Raw genomic sequence first — 17,195 nt, 5'->3', positions numbered from 1 at the left:
TGGTGAATAGTGTAGGAGCACCCACCATAGTCCTCACATAAAATCCATGCATCTAAGGCAATATCTCGTGTCAAAATACCTTAGTTCACAAAGGGAAGCAGTGCAGGTAGCCAAAAAAAGTGGAAAATGGCCAATTTTGAGGTGGGCATGCCCAAGAATGAAGAGGTATGGGACAAGACTTGAAGGGAAACTTTGTAAAAAATGAAGAAAAAAGATTATCAATTATGGGAAGTGAAGCAGATGAGATGTTGAAGGGTGCCATTGTGATGTGCTTTCTCTTATGATCCCTCCCATCTCTCATGCTTTCCACGGCACGTCGAACATGAGAAAGGGATCCTTCTCCATAAGGGCTACATGTCTATGTATTCAAATTTGGATGTAATGAAGATTTGTGTGAATGTTGTAATTTTAGTATTTATCTCTTCTCCTCCATAGCCATTAAAATGCATTTATATGTGAATACAAGAGTGCATTGCTAGCATTGTGGACATCTTTTGAGCATGTTAATAGCTTTGAAAAGCATTGGCGGTCCCATGGTCTCCATCTCATTAAGCGCATGTCTTGATCATCTTAGGTTTTATATGCAAATACTCAAAATTGACACATTCTTGGAACAGAAAAGGATGAAACTTTTTAATGTGGAGAAAATGTAAGTAAATTCTTTATGTTGATCATGTTTTATGGTCTATTTTAACTATTCCTATTTTTATGAAATAGATAGTTAAAGTTTAAAGAAAACACATTAGAAATGACCTCAAAATAAAGAAAAATAATAATAGTTATTAGGAGGATTTCAAGGACATGTTTCTAAATCTAAAACATATCAATTTATATCACGAAAACATAAGACATCATAAAAACATCATTATATTGCATAGAAACGATGTTTCGATAGCATAGTAATAGTCTTGGTGCTATTCATCACCTTTAAGATAATAATCGACACTTAAATTAGTCCTCATATGCTAAATTGATCTATTTTCTAATGTATTATCATGGTCAATATAGATTTATGTTATACAACCTTGTGATGCTCTTTCGCTAAACCCTAAAAACCCCTAAGGGACAGCATCAAATGGCTAGGGTTTTAGACCTTGTATAACCTTGTGTATCAAGAATGGTTGAGTCTTTTTTCAAATGCTGAAGATGAGGCTGGATGCTAAGAGGCCAAGCAACCATCAAGGGAGGTAATGTCTTCTAATACCCTAAACTTGGTGCACATTACTAGGGTTTGGGATGACACAAGCATTGGCACTTGTACACATTGTCTTGACACACATTGCAGCACAACTGATGTACCATCTATCTCATTGCATGGTATGAGGCCCATTGGAGCTATATCCAATAACCCTAGTTGCACGAGCACTTTGAGTGTGCATCTTTCAATGCACACGCCTCTTAGCACATCACTTTAGGATGGAGGGCCAGTCTAGGGATCCCATAAAATAGACACAACTCATCAACAAGACAAGACTCTAGTTAGTCCACAACATCTAAGGAATGGTCAACCCTATCCGTGGTATCCTCCCGACAAGCAAGCAAAACATGACCATCCAAAAGCTATTTGCCAATGACATTAGCATCACCACAAATAAAATCATCTTTTGGCAAAAAGCTAGGGCCACACACCGCATTTGAAAACTCACCTACCTTCAAATCTTCTTCAACATATAGCTTTGAAGAGGTTACTATAATCTCACAATCTTCACATAAGATCTTTTCCCTGTGGTTGTCACCTAAATTCACAAGAAATTCTTCACCAATACATGACTCCCTTGAGTCTGTTACATTAAAAGCGGTGTTAGCATCATTCAAAACATCCTTACAACAAACCTCAACCGCAGAATCATCACAATGTGAAGCTTCTTCTACATGAATCTTAGCACCAAATACATCAATGTCATTACAAACAATATCATCACATAACCATAAACTCAGATTCAAATTGGGATTCAAAGATCTACATACATTTGGATTATTAACAACTTCAATTCTAGGAGAGCTTGAAAAAATATTATGGTCCTCACATAGGATATTTTCTCCATCTCTATTACCTAGGCCAACAAGTGACTCATCTCCACAACTTGCAAAACATGTAGGGTTAGGTTCATTAGCATCATCTCACAAACAACATTATCACAATCACAAGCCACATCATAGACGACATCATCATCATTAACACAACTATCATCAAGCAAAAGAGTCTTACCATGACTCTCATCATTGCACGAACTCTCTAATAAAGCATGACTTATTCAAGTCACAACCATCAACAATTTCAAGTGATGAATAGCGTTTTCCTCAAATGCTACACTCTCACATTGATTCACACAAGACTTTCAAAATGCAATAGTGCAAGATCTCTAACCTCATTTTCACGAGTCAAGCCCTGTTCATTATGCATCTTTAATTGTTTCAAAGGATCATTTTCAACCACATCCTTACTCATTGGACCTCTCACTGCTTGAAATCCTCTCTTCACTTTTGACACACTAAAGACTCTCACAACACTCTAAGTTCATCAATTTTCCTTGACCTCCCTTATCCACTCTAGTTATTGGTCGTACAACATATGGTGGCTCATTCCTTCCATACAAACAAGCAGATAGACCTCTCTTGGGACAAAGATAACCAAATCTCTTGTGTTCCTATAACACTTTTGTTTCCTTTCTTACCACACTTGGTTTTCTTTGCAATTCTACATACCTTGTATCTAATCTCAACTCTCTCTCTCCATTCAGGTACTCTCAACTTGTTTACACAATATATCACTTTTAACATGCTAAGAGCAATCTCACCTTTTATCAATATCAATGCCCATCTCTCCCATACCACATCAAACACTTGAGCAAACTCCTTGACATCTTGATTTTTTTCTTGCTTACAAACTTTAGTCCTTGTGTGAAGCTCTGATTGACTCTCCTCCTTTTGGAACTTGCTAAAAAATGCAACTTTAGTTAGCTCATAATCCAATTTTTGTGGCAGGTTTTGTAAACTCAAAGACCTTTCATAATCCACAATCCAAGCTCGACGCTCACCTTTGCAATTGATACAAAAGTACTTGAAGTTTCTCCCTGTGATCCACAATCCTGTTACTGACCAAGCAACTCAATTCTAAACCTTCCAAAAACCTCTTTGGATCCTTGTTGGTTTTATCATGAAATTCACCAAGAAAGCAAGCCATCTTTAAAGTTTAACAAACCAATAATCAATGAAACCCTAGTCTCTAGGGCCCTCCTTAGCAGGGGCACAAAAAACAATGTCAAAGAAGTGATGAGAGGGGAAAGCCTACCCAATACCTAAAAAGGAGGAGCTAGGGAGAGCAAGTAAGGGACAAAGGCTTGGTACTAGACACCAAAGAGCTTGGATTTTAGCTGAATGGAACTTCCTTATTACCACACCCAATGCAAAGAACAAGAGCACCCTTAAATATACTCTCCAATACTAGCTCCAAACCACCCTAACATAGCATTAAAGCCCATAGCTCATATAACAAAATCTTTGTTCCATAAACCAATCATCAATCACATCAAGTAATGCACACATGTATGTAACCTTGGATACAAAAGTTCCTTAGAGTGCTTTACATCTTCCATGAACATTAAACAATGATCTCCAAGGATGTCCCTTATATTATGGGACTCTTGTAACCATGAGTGGAAGGATGATGGGAGAAAAGAGGACTAAGGCTAGTATGAGCTAGTATGGAACTCTTGAGAGTGACTAGTGCATGAGAGAAGAGAGAACTAAGGCATTTGCAAGAATTAGCAAATTGAAGGAAGAAAAGATGGAGAATGGGAAGAGAGAGTTGAGTGAGATACTTAGAGTTTGTCATTGGCAATCATGGGGTTGAAATGGTTTAAGAGTTTGGCTATTTCCTCCTAGAGAGGATAGGAGGGTGATGCAAACTTTTGTGGTAGGTGTTTTTGCTTTGTGACTTTTGGATTGGGAATTTGTAATAATCTTACTACTATTATTGATGATAGATGCAAATATGTTTTTTGCTTGCCATATCAAGAGCTACTCGTGATTGTATATGCAAAATCATGTTCATTGGATAGTAAAAAGTTTGGCAAGTATGTAAACAATTCTCATGACTTGATTTTTGAATGGTTCATTTATATTTCCAAACTTTATGAAAGAAACTACTATGCATGAATGCTTGCAATCTTAGGGGTGGCCTAAATATGTTATGCTTTTTTGCTAAACCCTAAAAACCCATAGGACAACATTGAATGGCTAGGGTTTTAAACCTTGTTTTGTATAGCTACATGATGCTTTGTGCTTTGGTAAAGGAATAAAACTCGAACCCTTCATGGATCAGGAGTTGTCTTGTGTACTTTGGTTTGTTCTCTATGATTGTATATAACCTTTTCTCTCAAGAATGATTGACTTTTTTTTCTAGATGCTAAAGATGAGGCTAGATGCGAAGAGGCCAAAGCAACCATCAAGAGAGGTAATGTCTTCTCATACCCTAAACTTTTTGCACATCACCAGGGTTTGGGACATGAGCATCAACACTTGTACATGTTGTCTTGACACACACTAGGACTTGGTACACCCCAACTTCACAATGATTTCCATGCCATGGGGGTTAATGCACTGATGCACTATCTATTTCACTGCATGGCATAAGGCCCACTTGAGCCATATCCAGTAACCCTAGTTAGACGAGCACCTTGAGTGTGGACTTTTAAATGCATACATCACTTCGGGGAATGTTGAAACTCAATAGGAATTAGGGGAGGAGAGGTGGGATGAATGAGCAAGTTGAGGGTTGGGAGGGATTGCATCAAATGTGGGACACGATTTGTATATGGCACATCATACATGGCCAAGCAAGAGAGAGTTGCAAGCACGGGGGCTAGGTTGTCTCATAGGTGTGCACTGAGGGTCGTGAGGTACCCTAGCAATGGGCCTAGCACAAGAATAAGGTTTTCTTCCCCTAACATCACATTGAGAATGGAGAGGGGTCGGGGAGGAGTCTAGTTTGTTTCCTCAACAAGAGAGGCAAGAAGAGAGAATTTCTGTATATGGCCTCGTGTGTCTTGAAGGAGCGAGTGATCTATATATTTGTATTTGTGAGTGTTTTTATGTGCATTGAGGCCTAATGTATGCGTATACTTGTAGACGTATGTAGAGTTGCAAGTGTTTAATTGTAAGATGGTGTTTCTATATATGTCTAAGTGTTTGGGTGAGTGTGCTTGTGGGGTTAGGTGTGTATGTGTTTATATAAATTCTATGATTGAATATTTATATGTGTGCGCGTATGCATGTGTTTGTATGTGTCTGTAGTTATATACGTGCTTATATATATATATACCTACGCATGAGTTAGTTCTAGAGGGAAACTAAGCAGGTGAACAGGCTGTTGAACATTGAACAACCACATCCAAATGGCCTAAAAGGGCATTATTCCAAAGGCACGTGGCAAGAGAAGGTGGTGATGTATCTAGAGCTTCTAGATAGACTGGGGACGGCTGCGGCAGCATCATCGTGGGGAGCTCAACGAGGCAATGAAAACACAGAAAAGAGGGGGACTGCTCGCAAGCTGTGTTGGAGAGGGAGGGGAGCTCCAAGAGAATGAAGGCGGCCGTAGTACATCTCGGACCTGTGGAGATCACGAGAGAGGGCCGAGTCTTCTCTTTGAGAGGAGTTTCTGTAGCTTGGGAGGTCGTCATCTTCGGAGCTCAGGGACTGCAGCACCCGCATAAGTGGAGGCAAGCAGCGTATTTGATCTCTCTGGGATCAGGCTCTTGGTCCGAATGGAGCTGCAGTAGCAGCAGCTGTCGGACTGTTCGTGGAAAGGAGAGGCGGCTCATCACTGCAAGACGGCCCGCAAAGGCACAGCCTCGCTGAATATGGTTGGGAGGAGTTCCTCCACTTGGCCTACACACAAGGACAGGAAGCCGACATAGAGCAGCCGCCAACAGTACAGCATGTGGTGGCGGCTCATCAGAGGCTGAGGGAAGCTGCCATGGGACTTCTGATCTGAAGGATCGTTGCTTGAGGGAGAACAGAATCTCTTTAGAGGGGGGCTTCTCCTTCCTCAAAAGTGGGCATTATCACAGTGAAAGGCAGCTGGTGACAGAGGGAATCGAAGGATGCTACTCTAGTCTCAAAGGGGCGTTCTCTGCTGAAGACTCGAGGGGTGCTGCTCGTCAACTCGGGGGTAATATTTGATAGCTGTGGACGATAGCACGAATCTTGAAAGACAGGCCTCAACCAGGGTTTGGGAAAAAAAATTTGAAATTTTTGAGTAAGAGGAAGTAAATCCTTTTCATCATCATCTTAGAAGGAACTATCCCCCATTGAGAAGGTATCTTATACATATATTTAGCAATATAATTATATTTTGAGAAATTTGAAGAGGATTTATTTCTTTCTTCTAAAGAATTGAGAAGGATTTTTGTCAAGGTAAACAAGACGTTCTAGGTTGAAGCGAACCCATCTGTTCCCGAACCCTAGCCTCAACAGGCTCAATTTTGGGCCTATCATCCACACTATTAATGCACGTACCGCACCACTCGTGTCATGGTACCAAGATGATTTTTAAGTTTTAATCTTTAGTTTTCCTTCATGTTGAGCTTTCTACTATTAATAAGAAGATATGTAAGGGAAGTCCCTAGCGATCATTGTGTAATGTTCATGGATGTAAAGTGCTCATATGACTTTTGTATCCATGGTTACATACATCCATGCATTGCTTGATCTAATTGATTATTTGTTTATGGGAAAAAAAAAGTTGGATTATGACCTTACTAAATTTGCATTTTTGAAAAGGTTTCAAAAGGAGGAGAGTTGAGCACAGCTCTGAATGAGGATTGAAGTTTGTAAGCAAGAAGAGCATGAGCACTACAAGGATTTGAGCTGGTAGCGACAGCGATTAGTGATGGCGGGTATCAGCGTCGCTATTTTGTGTCGGTATTTGCGACACAAATATCGACGCAAATAGCGACAGCGACGGTCCACAGGGGAAAAAGCGGGCCGAAACAGAGCGCGGCTTTATTTCGCGTTTTCGCATTTTGTGTTTTGAGAGTGAGAGCGAGGGAGAGAGCGACCGTCGTGAGAGAAGGAGAGGAAGAAGACTTGCCGCCGCCGCCGCCGCCGCCGCCGCCGCCGTTGTTCGCGAAGGAGAGGAGGAGCCTTCATCGCAAAGAGGAGCCGCCCCACACTCGCCATATTTCATCGGTGAGTCTCCCTCTCTCTTTCTTTTGCTTGTTTAAGGTTTAAATCGCTTTCTATTTTGCTTGTTTAGGAGAGGAAATGAGAGAGAAAGAGAGGGAGAGGGAGAGAGAGAGAGAGAGAGAGAGAGAGGGAGAGAGAGAAAGAGAAAGAGAAGGAGAGGGAGAGGAAGGGGGAGGAAATGAGAGAGGGAGAGAAAGATAGGGAGAGAGAGAGGGAGAGGGAGAGGGAGGGAGAGTGCATTCTCTCTCTCCCTCTCCCTTTTGCTTGTTTAAGGTTTAAATCACTCTCTTTTGCTTGTTTAGGAGAGGAAATAAGAGAGAGAGAGAGAGAGAGAGAGAGAGAGGGGGGGAGAGGGAGAGAGAGGGAGAGAGAGGGAGAGAGAGAGAAAGAGAGGGAGAGGGAGGGGGAGGGGGAGGAAATGAGAGAGGGAGAGAAAGAGAAAGAGAGGGAGAGGGAGGGAGAGTGCATTCTCTCTCTCCCTCTCCCTCTCCCTTTTGCTTTTGGAGAGTGTTAGGATATATTGTGGGAGGGAGAGGAAATGCGAGAGAAAGAGAGGGAGAGGGAGAGAGAGGGAGAGAAAGAGAAAGAGATGTATACTCAAATGGATAGCTTTATGGAGATGTATGTCTACTTAAATGGACAGCTTTTGTCTACTCAAGATGTAGTCCACCTGTGTGTATATATTGGAACGATAACATATCCATGATTATGGTAATGGTATGCACTTTGCTTTTTTTATGAGTACCATTACATCGACTCCTTAAGAGGGCTAAAAATTAGTCATATACTTTATAAAGTCTAATTAGGAGATTTAAGATGCACGATAATAGACTTATCGATAATGGTATGCAATGTGCTTTGCCATGGGCCACATATATTGGTGACTCTTTAAGATGGCTTAAAATTGGTCATATCCTTCATAATGTCCAAGTAGGAGATCTAATTGTGATATGCATAATTCATTGTTTTTGTCTTAACTTTATAGGCATAACAAATTAGTAATCATGCCAACTAGTCAACGAAAGGACTAAAAGAAAATGATACCCTAGCTAATGGTCATTATGGTACTTCATCAAAATGAACCCAAAGGTATTGCTATAGAAGAAGAATCCCTTAAATTGAGCATAGGATATTTTCTTCAAATGTTATGACTATGAGTAGAATTGATTGAAACAAATTTTATTACTATAGTTGATAAATTTCATAGATGGCATTAATTTTTATACATGGACCTAGGACAAAAAAACCACATTTCTAAGATGCTTTTTGTTGAGACTGATTTCTTATTAGACTAAGAGATCCTCAATGATGCTCATAAATGGATTACTTATACTCAAAGCCCTCTAGTGCAGTTGTATAAGTAATCCTAGTAGAGCCCCTCTAAGATACTCAAAGTACATAACCTAGAGACCGTAGCAAGGTATATAAGGTATAATGGTTGTACAAGAAGACACCTCAATAATTGACTAATCACCACTAAATCCCAAAGAAGAATCGTGTTCCATCCCCTTCAACTCTATATTCACCTCGTGAAGAACTTCATTAATCATAGCATCCTTGTCACCAATCTTTTTGTTGCAATGATGAAGTAACATATTCATCACTTTTCCTTTTAGCATCTAAGGCATTATCCAATCTTTTAGTCAAGTCCAAACATTTAGTCTTCGACTCATGAACCTTATGAACCAATGCTTTTTTTTTTTACAATAATGAATAATTATCTATAGGGACAAACAAATCCTTGAGCATGGTATATGGCTGAGATATAACATCAATAAATCTCTCAACTACTATGTCCAATGCATTCTTTACATCAATCAGTAAAGCATTTCTTATATCTTGAAGTTTAGATTTCAACACCATGGATGCATCAATATCAACCTCAATGTTTTACAAAATTTGCTTCTCAAGCTCTTGCAAAGGCTAAAACCTCTCAAGCAAGAGCTTATGGTCAACTTGCAACTTGACATACATCTCCATAAAGCTATCCATTTGAGCCTCGTTTGTTGTAATGTAGATAAGATGGAAAATGAAGAATGTTTTATTATTCAAGATCGCGAGGCGTATCTTAATCAGCGTGGCCCATGTCCTTGCTCTCAATGTAAGTTGGCAATTAGACGAAAACGTCGATTGTCTATAGAACACGTACGATGATTTGGCGGGTTTCAATCTGAGATCATTAATCAGGCGATTGCAGATTTTCGGCAAATGGTAATTTGAAGTTAATATTAATTATGCATTGTACTCGCAAGCTAATTGAAAACCATACACAATAAGATTGGATCTTGTTGGCAAATTTTCTATCCAGGGAGGGGATGTCTCGTCCCAAGGAGAAGTGCACCCTTTGCGGCAAATTAGAAGAGTTCGTGGGCGTGCAATAGATGGAGTGCTGGAGCCAATCCACCACTCGCAAGGCCAATCTATACCGTCAATGCCAGAGGAGATAGACAACCTTCCAGACCTACCTACAATCTTGGAGCCTGAGATGGAGGCAATGAAGATGCATTGATTCCCATGGATGTCGAGACATCTGATCCGCTTAGAGAGGAAGCATCCATACCATTATATGATGGGTGCCGAGTATCTCAATTGAAGACATTGTTTGCACTCTTAAGTGTGCAAGCAAAATTCAGGTGGAGCGATACGAGTGTGACCGAGTTATTCAGGTACCTTGCACATAGGCTTCATTGATTTTTTTTTTTGGACACTATTATTACAAACATTTGTGCTTTTTCAAGGTGTTTTATGATTTTTTTTCAAGTTATTGAAATATCATATATTATCACCTACAAATACCATGCCCGAGTCTCGTGATGATGCACGACATGCTTTACGGAAGCTTGGCATGGACTACAATAACATACATGCATGTATCAACGATTGCATACTGTTTCGAGAAGAATACGAGACTATGGAGACATGTCCAAAGTGTGGTGCTCACAAGTATCGATAGGACTTGCAAGGGCAAACCATCCCTTAAAAAGTTCTCAGACACTTTTCGCTCATCCCCCGCATAAACCACATGTTTCGTACGTCCGGCATGGCGAGCTTGACAACGTGGCATGTGCAGAATAGGTCCACGGATGAAGTTCAACGAATATCAGCGGATTCGTGCATATGGAGCCACATTGACTCTACCTTCCTAAGCTTTGCGCGAGAGCCAAGGAATCTTCGGCTCGGTCTCGCAATGGATGGCGTGAACCCATTTGGTATGCGCTCAACTTCTTACAATGTGTGCCTTATAGTCCTTGTCAACTACAACATCCCTCCATGGCTTTCTACGAAGAAAGGGCATCTCATCCTTAGCTTACTCGTCCCATGCTGCTACAAAGTAAAAAATATGGATGTGTATCTTTGTCCATTAGTCGATGAGCTTAAGATTTTGTGGGAGGAGGAGGTCACCATACAAGATATGAGCAGGCGCGATGGTCGGCGATCAGCCAATATTCGTGCCATTCTCATGTGGATGATACATGACTTTCTGGGATTGGGAGAGTGCTCAGGTGAACAGGCCTCCGTTCTCGCTGGTAATATCTATATTTTATCTCATTCAATCAAGTATTCACTAGGTCGTGGTGTCGGAACAGGTCTGGTTACTTCAAGTTATCATGCATGTCCATTGTGTGGGCTACAGTTAGACTCCTGAAGGTCACGAACCATGAAGAAGACGGTATATCAAGGACACGCCGCTTTCTTGTCGGAGGATCATGATCTCAGGAAAGGTTTCCTTGGACGACCTCCAATACGTATGAACGCCGCAAGCTAGTACGAGCTGAAAATGGTCCACGCGGAATCACATCCAAATGGAATGCGACAGTTCTCAGTTTTCTACGAGTTGCCATATTGGACCCACTTACAGGTCAATCACTTGTTCGATCCCATGCATATTTTCAAGAATGTGGGCAGCTTGCTATGGGACCACATCACAGGAAAGAGAGACACTATAGGGGCACGAATGGATTTGAAGGAGGTAGGTAAGATGGAGGCGCTTTGGCTGCAGTTGAGTGCTGATGGTCGCGTGTAGCTTCCTCGCGCTCCTTGGGTTTTATCCACTAAAGAAGAGTGCATTATGAAGCAAGTAATCAAGTCTATCTGCACTCCGATGGGTATAATGCGTTCTCTCAGGTCCGCATTTTCTAAAGAGGACCAATTGTCAGGGCTAAAATCCCATGATTGGCATAAGATATGTCAAGTTTGTGCTACGAATGGATTGTAATTAGCATGGGCATTTTGCAATTTGGAAAGTAACCATTATTCATAATGCTTTCTCATTTGTGGCAGTTTGTCCTACCGATCGCAATCGCAGGATGCTTTACTCCAGAAATTCGCAAGGCCATTTACAAGTTGTCGACTTTGGTGCAATGGATCTCACAGAAATAGATTAAGACATCCTCTATTGAATCCGCGAGGCGGGGAGTAGTGGAGATAGTCTGTCTCTTTGAGAAATACCTGCCCACTAGCATGCTCACGATACAAATCCACCTTCTTGTGCATGTTGTGGACGAAGTGGAGATTGCTGGACCTGTCCATATGCGATGGATGTTCTTCCTGGAGCACTTCATGAAAACCTTGAAAGGCTTTGTGCGACAACAAGCTCGGCCAAAAGGTAGCATGGCCGAAGGTTGATTGGTATCAGAGGCATTAGTGCATATTTCACAATGGCTACCAACGGGGTGGAACCAGACAATGAAATGCTACGGACGCTGAAGGATGATGATAGACTGACTGGAGATGTAGTGGTTGGAAATGGGGTAGAAAAAAGAATGGATGCCTCAATGGAAGAGAAGGTGAATCGCTTTTGTATGTTGCACCATGCCTCCATGGACCCAAGTACCAGATTGCAAGGCAAGATCGAGAGGAAGCGCGAGCTGAATTCCGACGTAGTACGCATCATCGACTGATTCGAAATCCTGAAGGGATGGAGGAGATGCCGTGGTTTATATCAACACGATGGTTGCATGGAGCCTTGACCGCAACATCCAGCGAAGGGACAGAGGTCTCAATGGAGGAGTGGGAATTCTCGAGGAGATGTAGTCCAAAGGTGATGAGGGGTTTAGAATCTGTCGTATCTAAATTTTATATGCGACATCTAATTTGAGTGTTTCAATGTACGGTACAAAATATATAGTGCAGCGTGGTCACGTGGACGACATTTTCGCGTGGAGCGTATTGACAAAATGCGCTCCACAATGGACTGTGGTGTCATGGCAAGGTTCGAGCAAGAGAGCCGACGACGAGCAACGGATCCAAACACGGTTGTGGATAAGATGGAGTATTTTGGAAACTTGCAAAGTATTATTACGGTGGATTACCATAGCTTCTCCAAGATACTATTCGATGTGTGCAGTGGTTCAAAGTGGTACTTGGAGGAGCTGGAGCAACAGTTCGACGAGGTCCATCGGGATTTCTCGAAATAGATTCCGAAAAAAAATGGACGGATTTGCGCGACACCTTTGTGTTGCCGGCCCATTGTGAACAGGTGCATGAAGTCATTTGCTTGCTAATTGTATTACGACATGGTTTATGTCACAATGGTTTGAACTCGCTTTATACGTGTTTGTGAACATGTAATCTTCTATCCAAACCCCTAACAACCTCGATGGTGGTATGTTATACCTTCAACTCTCCGAAGTGCGAGAGTATATGATCAAAGCGATGTTCCGAGCATAGATGAAGATAATATGCAAATAGAGGGGTCGATATTACAAGGGGTGGAGGCCGTTGAAAGCTTGGAGCCAGCATCGGCTAACAATGATGAAAATACAAGAGTCCAAGATTTTTCTGAGAACGAGGTGGACTCATTCTTTTGTGATGACGTGTCTATCGACCTTCCAGTGTATGCGGAGTTATGTCAGGAGATTAACATGGGACCATAGGATACTTTATACTTGGAGGATCCACTTACTCAATGTGTTGACCAATCTCTTATAAAGGTACATAAGATATGCATTTTAAGAGATTTTTTTAAAATGATTTATATTACTGTGCTTTTTATAATTTAAATTGATTATTCTAACACCATTTTTATATGTGTAGGTGACATTTTCAGGATGAGTTGAGGGATGAGCGATGAAGAGTTGCAGGACATCTTCGCACGCATGTCTCTAGACTAGCTCGCGAGATTCAGAGAGATTGCAGACCAGGAGCTGTCTCATTCTTCGTCAGGGCGCTCTGCTAGATCTGCTTCAGCGCGATCAGATGCTTCAGCTTCGAGCAGACGATCTCGACGCTCATGACTTGGACCAGAGGGAATGAGTGCATCGAGATCAGGGGGATGCTGCTGTGGAGACACGGATGTGGTGTCTCTGTCTCGTCGTTCAGCTGGAGCTGTGTCACCTCCAAGATTTGTCACACCTGTGGGGACGTCTACTCCAATTACTCCGACTTTTGCGCAGCCGTCAGCAGGTGCCACCCCTTTGGGTGCCACTCCGAGAGAGGTTACCCCCGTCGGTACACTGGATGTAGAGAGGTCTCCTGGATATGCCTAGGAGCGTGGACGCAGATGGGAGAGGACCCATCTTAGGCAGACTCCTAGGGGTTATGGATATCTAATCGATAGTAGGTCAGGAGTCATCATCATTAATGATGAGGGGAGGAGGGTGATGGATCGAATGAGAGAGTTGTGCCAACAAGTTTTTCGGCACGTCCTGGATCATTGGAAGAACATACCGGAGGGGAGCAAGGACTACATAGTAGCATCCTTGCACGAGGAGTTTCCGATGCCAGCCGCAGTAGATAGATTCTCTACGGGCTGGATGATGGATTGCATACGTGCATACATGTCACATAGACGATCCGACGCATGCAAGGCAATCAAGAGTGGGGCTGTAAAGCTCGAGTGGTTAGATGCAGATGACTGGCGCCGACCGAGGGAGAAGACTACAGATTCTCCAAGACGTTGGAGTCAGCAGCACGAGGCGGCGAGGGCACGACTCGAGGCCGGAGTGGTCCATCATCTTGGGAGTGGCGGCCACAGAACATATTTGGAGGACTTTGTAAGTTTTTCTTTTGTTTTGCTTATTTGTTTTTTTGAAATATTCTTTGTATTGACAATCATGTTTCTAGCAATTAGCATTTTATTTTCTTTGCAGCACTCCATTACAAATCACGATCCACAAGGCCTTGAGACTCGATATGCAAAGGCACGGTCTCAATGCATTGATCGACCGATTGTATAGACGCAGCGGCCCTATAAGTCACTCATATTTCTTGTCCGTAGTTACCATGAGATATTTGAATGCATTATTGTATGGTGGATTGATGTGTTGTTTCTTTTTCTGTAGAGTCCGTTCGATGCTCCTTTGCGGCGGGACGAGCTTTCGGGGGACGAGGATTTGTAGCTCGCCCTTGGATCCTTGGAGCTCACACACCTTTATTTTTTAGTCGCCTGATCTATGTAGACATTTTCTATGTATTAGTGATATCCTGTCATGATTGTATCAATCACTTTTTATGCGATCATGTATTTATTTCATGTATCAGTTTTATGATTTCAGTATACATTCTTTTTTTCTGCAAGCACTTTGTATACAGTAGTACAGAAACTATTTTGTATGGCTCTCATACAGCACACAGTGCTATACTGCCCTGCCACAAAAAAAAAAATTATCCCTATTACCGTCACTATTAGCGTCTCAAATTTATTGCTCGCGTCGCTATTGCCGTCGCTATACGCGTCGCAAACTTACTGGTTGCGTCGCTATTGGCGTTGCTATCAGCGACGCCAATAGCGACGCTAATAGCGACGTTTCTATAGCGTCGTTAATAACGACGCTTTTTGCGATGACGGAGGTAAATTTTATTGTTTGTATTTTCGTCGATTTAAACGTCGATATAAGATCTATATCTTGTAGTGGAGAATGTGAAGGAGTTTCCTCAACTGTTTGATGTTATATAGGAGAGATTGGCATTGGTATTAATGAAATGTGAGATTTCTCTTAGCATGCTAGAAGTGATATATTTTGTAAAGAAGTTGAGAGTACTTGAATAAAGAGCGAAAGTTGAATTTAAAAACCCTAAAAGTTTTGAAGAGGTGATAATTCTAGCAACTTATCAAGAGAGGGAAGGGTAGAAAGAAGAGAGAGCTGGGATTAGATACAGGGTATGTAGAATTGCAAAAAAAATCAAGTGTCATAAGAAAAGAGCCAAAAGTGTCATAGGAACATGAGAGCTTTGGTTATCTTTCTCTTAAGAGAGGTCTATATATTTTTTTATATAGGAGAATTGAACCACCATACAAATCCATGACAAAATTGCAAAGTTGGCTCTACTATAGAAGGAAATTGTGGTAGGTGATGATTTAATGGACATGTACATCCTTTCAAATGAAATGACCCATGCATTCATCTCGACTAAATATGCCATAATGAATGTACTTGACAAAAGGAAACAAATCAATCCAAAGATTGCAAGGTAGGGGTTGTTGTAGAAAAACATTGTGTTGGGTAGTGCTCTCATCTATGTCAAGTGATCAACAAGCTATCTTTTTGGGATTTTATATCTTGCAATGCACTAATTGCATGTACGATGAGTATAGTGGTATGTGGAGCTTCAATGGATATGTATGAAATGTGTGATTTTGCTTTAAAGGCACAACAAGTGCTTGAGGTGCTACCTTGTTGCAATGTTCTCTTAGAGTGTAGCCAACCTAGGATATGAACAAAAAGGTCACACCAATCAATATCTTGATTGCTTTGAAAAGATGCAGCCATTAGGAGAAATATGGACATTCTTTTTTTGCTCATTAAGGGGTTTCTCTCACCTCTCTCTCTCTAAAAATAGATTCAAAAATAATATTACAAATAAGATATCTTCTACAATCAAGTAAATCTCACATTTGTATTTTTAATAGTTTTTACTTATTATTTTATTCTCAAACTGTAGGATAATGTCATTTTTTCTCAAAATCCTCATAACTAATACGATTCTATTTTCTCTAAAAACAGAGCCAATCATTTATATACAACTCTTTAATGTTCTCATGGCTTTTCAACATTAAAATATATTAGAATCATTCTCATTTTTGCTTTTTAAAAGGGAGGAAGTTAAAAAACTATATAAAATGACATACACCTATTTTAAGATTATTTTTTACCCAAAGATACCTTTTTGACTTGAGAGTTTTCTTGAAAATTTTTATCTTTTTTGGACAAGTATACGCTTATTTTTGGGCATTTTTTCATTTCCTCAAAGCTCTAGTTTTGTCCCAAATTTTGTGTACTCTTCTCCTTTCCTTCTTAATATGGTTTCTTGCATACGAAATTTTTTGAAGTAGCACTGAAAAGTGGTTTTGATGCCATTTGCTGAAATCAAATAATCTCTATCTACAACACTCTACCTTGCTACAAGCAATCTCCCTCTTTAGTACTATACTATAAGATATCTTTCTCTTCAACAGTCTCTATACTACCAGCAGTCAAGTGATAATGGAGATATCTTTATTTTTTAATCTCTGTGATATTATTTTTCACAGTTGTTTAATCCTTAAGCATTAATTCATAGAGAGAGAGATCTGAGAGAGAGAGAGAGAGAGAAGGGAGGGAAAAGAGAGATGACTGTGTGAAATGAACTAAGAAGATAAGCGATTGAGTGACAGAGAGTAAATTAGGGTAGAAGATAAGATGATGCTATTGTTTTCCACTACTCAAGCTTTTGTATAAATGTGTTTGAATATCTTTGCTCAATTCTTCTTGAGAGAGAGAGAGAGTGGTGCGCAAATCGGATATTGAATGCGTACATAGCGAGCGTTGGAAGGTCCCCAAGAACAAAGAACTCTACTTTAAGCTAAAAAATCAAGAGAATAGACTTGCATGACATGAGGCAAAAAGACCAATTGGGTTTAATCTCAGGGGGCTCACTCATGAATATATGTATATATAACGTGAGTTCAAAATAAGGGGTTTTTAAGATACCATTTTCATACATTATTTACATATAAAAGGGTGTCATATAAAGGGATTACTTACAGATTGAATAGAAAATGATTGTGTTTTATTCAAGAAAAAATC

General features: G+C 40.8%; 1 long non-coding RNA gene across 5 annotated transcripts; it reads left to right on the top strand.

Moving 5' to 3' along the window:
• Positions 1 to 5,433: 5,433 nt before the first annotated feature.
• On the top strand, positions 5,434 to 14,706 carry LOC148020427 (uncharacterized). Of its 5 annotated transcripts, XR_015694962.1 has the most exons (5): positions 5,434 to 7,191; positions 9,206 to 9,399; positions 9,497 to 9,854; positions 13,225 to 14,183; positions 14,280 to 14,706. It is a non-coding gene; the product is annotated as an uncharacterized LOC148020427 (long non-coding RNA). The 5 variants fall into 5 exon arrangements; XR_015694959.1 differs by lacking the exons at positions 9,206 to 9,399; positions 9,497 to 9,854 and having other exon boundaries at positions 5,434 to 6,537; positions 6,784 to 7,191; XR_015694960.1 differs by lacking the exons at positions 9,206 to 9,399; positions 9,497 to 9,854 and having other exon boundaries at positions 14,280 to 14,399; positions 14,472 to 14,706.
• Positions 14,707 to 17,195: the final 2,489 nt, after the last annotated feature.

The sequence above is a fragment of the Lygodium microphyllum genome, chromosome 19, assembly GCF_053477565.2.
Source record: "Lygodium microphyllum isolate KBCC chromosome 19, Lygodium_microphyllum_v1.1.10, whole genome shotgun sequence".
Taxonomy (NCBI): Eukaryota; Viridiplantae; Streptophyta; class Polypodiopsida; order Schizaeales; family Lygodiaceae; genus Lygodium; species Lygodium microphyllum.
This window is presented reverse-complemented; position numbering and strand designations above follow the sequence as displayed.